The sequence below is a fragment of the Mus caroli genome, chromosome 1 (genome assembly GCF_900094665.2).
Source record: "Mus caroli chromosome 1, CAROLI_EIJ_v1.1, whole genome shotgun sequence".
NCBI classification, from domain to species: Eukaryota; Metazoa; Chordata; class Mammalia; order Rodentia; family Muridae; genus Mus; species Mus caroli.
Window position 1 is genome coordinate 144,595,421 of NC_034570.1, and position 4,603 is coordinate 144,600,023.

Genomic DNA, 4,603 nt, shown 5'->3' on the forward strand with positions numbered 1-4,603 from the left:
TCTCTTGTGAGACAATGCCGGGGCCTAGCAAACACAGAAGTAGATGCTCACAGTCAGCTATTGGATGGATCACAGGGCCCCCAATGGAAGAGCTAGAGAAAGTACCCAAGAGCTGAAGGGGTCTGCAGTCCTATAGGTGGAACAACAATATGAACTAACCAGTACCCTCCCCCCTCCCCCCCTAGAGCTCGTGTCTCTAGCTGCATTCGTAGCAGAAGATGGCCTAGTCAGCCATATCACTGGAAAGAGAGGCCCCTTGGTCTTGCCAACTTTATATGCCCCAATACAGGGGGAATGCCAGGGCCAAGAAGTGGGAGAGGGTGGGTAGGGGAGTTGGGGGGAGGGTATGGGGGATTTTTGGGATATCATTGGAAATGTAAATGAAGAAAATACCTAATAAATAAATAAATAAATAAATAAAAGTTGACAGTCTGCCTGACTTCCCCTAGTGCTGCCTAAGCACAAATGCTTTATTCAGGAGAAAAATTCTGTTCCACAGAAGTGAGCTCTTTTTGCAGAAGAGACAATTTGTCAAGCTGTTCTTCCATGGGGCCATCCACTGATCTATGTTCCAAGGCAGTGTGGGGCTATTTCAGGTATCCCTACTGTTACAGTTCCCAATAGGGCAATGCGTGGAGGCATTGTTGGTGGCGCGCATTCCCTGATATCCACCCCAATATTCCTGGTTCCTGCGTGTGAGTGTGTGTGTGTGTGGCTCAATGGCTGCGTCATTTCTTAAGCTCCACTTGGCTAACACCTCCCCTTCAATATTCCTGAGTTATTACTTACTAAAATTTATTTTCCATCTTTGTTGCCCTAGAACCAACCAAGGAGCACCTGGGGCTGTTCTTCCCTGGCTCATACATGATTAAGATCCTCAGGCCTGATCCTTACTCGTTTCTGGTCATGGTGGTTCTGTCTCCTCCATTCCTTGCCTGGGAATCCTATAAGTCCCGCCTCTGTCTCCCGTCCAACCATTGGCTGCCGGCAACTTTATTTACCAATCAAAATGAACTGGGGGCAGGGACCCTACCCCAAGAAGGGTAGGTAGAATCGCCTAAACTTGCATTTGACCAAGTTCTCTGGTTGACTCAGGTGCATAATAAATTTGAAAAGTCTTTATTTAAATTTTATAGTGGTGGTGTAGTCAGAACACACAAGTGTGGTTATTTCTGAAGGGAGGAGTCAGGATAAACCTTAGAAAGCAGTTGACATTTGCTTTGAAATAGAGTTGGATAGATGGGCATCTGGTAGGGAAGCAAGGAAGTGTAGGAGATTTCTGGTGGAAAGGGTTGTTGAGGGAGGGTGCAGGGGCAAGAGATCACATTGGCAGAATAGGACAAAAAATTTCAAGAGTTCCCAAATTCCTCTCTGGCATAGATGGCCCAATAGGTAAGTCCTGTATGTCCTTGGCACTGGCCTGTGTGATGAGTCCCTCTGGGTCCTTGTCACCTGACTTCCTCACGAGTTGCTGATTAGTGCGTGGATGAGGAAAAGTCTCCCAGCTCCTCACCCTCAGTGACCCCTCAGGGAGAAGGGGCTAATGTTTGCAATCAGCAAAGGGTACGGAGTCTCAGATCTCATGCCAGGCCATCTGGTCCCTGGCAGCAACTCTGAAGATGTGGTAAGATGTGGGTTCAGGATCCACGTGGATTCCAGGCAGCCCAAACAGCCTATGGGAAGGAGATTTCCTCCCGTGAGATCATAAGGGAAGCTGGCTCTAGGGAAAGAAGAAAAGTAATTAAAAGACATGAAAGGGAGCGCTTGCCTGGCCTCAAGGTCGTGTGCCCCTTCCGACCCGGGTAGACTAGATAGAGTTCTGGTATCATCTGGGTAATTTTGGGAAGGTCTTCCATTTTTCTCCTTTTCAAAGTGTGTGCATTCCCTCTGCATTCCCTAATTCACTTACAAGTATCAAAATTAAAATATTCTTTTCAGAGACATGGTCTCCACCGAGATCACTCGGGCAGTGCTTGCACTGAGGAGTCCACGTGGGTACCTCTGGGGGAAAGTCTGTTGACTGATGAGATGTTGTTGTTTATTGGCTAATGATATGTTGGTTATTAGCCATCTAGTGAGCAAATATATCACTTTTCTTCATAAATATTAGAAATAAAACTACTATAGTATTGTTTGGAAGCAGTATGTTCTGGCCAAGTGTTCTAATGTGTATGTTTTTTGGGGGGGAGAGTCTGATATTTACTAGTAAAGAAATAATGGGAAATTCCACAATAAAGTGTATAATTAACAGTTTTAACATTTCACAAAGCTAAACACTCTATAGAAAATATTTCATTTGTTTCACACAAATCTATGAGTTAACGCACTTTGGATGATTTGGGCTATAAAATTTTCACTGGCTTGGAAACTTTGTGTTGTTGTTTGTTCTCTTTTTATTTTTGTGTTTCAAGACAGGGTTTCTCTGTGTAGCCCTGGCTGTCATGGAACTCACTATGTAGACCAGGCTGCCTCAGACTCAGAGATCCATCTTCCTCTGCAGTCTGAGTGCTGGGATTAAAGACAGGTGCCACCATTGCCCACCTCCACACTTCTGGAATTATAGGTGTGCATCACTGTGCTGAATTGTGTGTGTGTGTGTGTGTGTGTGTGTGTGTGTGTGTGTGTGATGCTGGGGATGGAACCCAGGGCGGCTTGCATGCTGGGTAAGCAAAACACCAACCGAGCTATATCCAAAGCCCCTTGTTTCATTTTCTACCTTGAACTTGGCAAGAACAGCTTCCTTGTCTTTTGTGAACATGTGGGTTTGTTTATTCTTTCTCGTCCTGGCAGGTCCTTGCTTCAAAGCTTCCAAACCCAGTTTTTATATAGGAATCATGTTCCCATTCACTAAGACTGGACCTCCTACCCATTAGCACTGGTGCCCTCTTCCAGCCTCCATGGGAGAGCACCTACCTACATGGATATGGTGTACAGACATACATTTAAGACACAAACATGTAAAATTAAACAAGTCTTTTAAAAATAGTGGCAAAGATGTCCAAATACACTTTTAGCAATGCTCACCTTGAAACAATTAAAAATTGAGGAGAAAAAAGAGACCTTTATCCTTTGTCCTGTCATCACACACACACACACACACACACACACACAAACACACACACACACAATTCAGCACAGTGATGCACACCTATAATTCCAGAAGTGTGGAGGTGGAGGCAGGAGGATGGGAAGTTCAGAGTCATCATCCTGGGCAGAGTCATCATCTGAGGCAGTGCTTCTAATGCATATTTCACCTGCACTAAATATCCACAGGTGGGTCCATTCCCTCCTGGTTTGCCCCAGAATTGACCCAGAAGATTGATATCTAGTTATCTGTAGTATTTAATATTTTAAATATTAAAATTGGGGTTTTCTTTTGATTACAACTAAAAAACAAATTTGCCCACCATCTTATTTTTTTCGGTCCAGTGTGTCTTTTCTTGAAGGAAGTGGGAGGTGGCAGGTTAGATTGATCAGCATAGGTCCTTGGAATGGGACTTAGAGAGGTTCTGGTTTTCTAGGGAGAATGGAGGTGTTTGGGTAGGGTAGGTTTCACATTTGTACGGGCCTCTTCTCCTTCTCAGGGCAGGGTCTGTGGGTAATTGAAAGCCTGGGAAGAGCTGGGGGCTCTTCTGGGGGCTGAGGTTCCTACTCCATGTCCATCATTGACCTTCAGTACTCAGGGGGTCACAGAGAATCGATGCATAGCAACTGAGTCCCAGGTTACCTAAAAGGGAGTTCTGCACCTCCTCTCTTGGGAGAGATGAAGGAAATGAAGAACAGGATGTCCAAGCTACATGAAGCACTGTTAGAGGCAGCCTAACTGTATCAGTTGAACCCTGTAATCTGTTAGTGACCTCCTCTTTCTTATTGACATCACTTCGACCAGGAGCTAATCTGCTAACGTGATTTCTCACACAAGGGAAAGGTGTGTGTGTGTGCGCGCGCGTGCTCCTGTTACTTCAAAGCCTTGAGTGCATTCCACTTTTATCAACATAGAAAATGATGTACTGTGACTTTGAGAGTTGACCTTACTGCCAGTCCTCTGAGAATACAAATGTACAGGTCCATGCTTCTCAGGGATCATAAAACCAACTCAACTGCCACCAGATTGCTCAGAAGACTAGAAGAGAGGCAGACAAAGGATAAAGGTCTCGCTTTTTTTTTCTCTCCTCAATTTTTAATTGTTTCAAGGTGAGCATTGCTAAAAGTGTATTTGGACATCTTTGCCACTATTTTTAAAAGACTTGTTTAATTTTACATGTTTGTGTCTTAAATATATGTCTGTACACCATATCCATGTAGGTAGGTGCTCTCCCATGGAGGCTGGAAGAGGGCACCAGCTTCCCTGGACTTGGAATTACAGACAATTGCATGGCACCTGATGTGGGTGCTGGGACCCAACCCTGGTCATCTCAAAGAGCAGCAAGTTCTCTTCCTGCCAAGCCATCTCTCCAGTCCTTGTGCTTCCCTGTGCTATAGCCCTTCTCTGGCATCTTTAATAAGGTATGCTGGTTCTAGTTTAATTTGTTTCTTCTGTCCCACTTACTTGTCCTGTTATATTATATGAAATGGACACTGGAAACCAGCAGTAAGGGAAGCA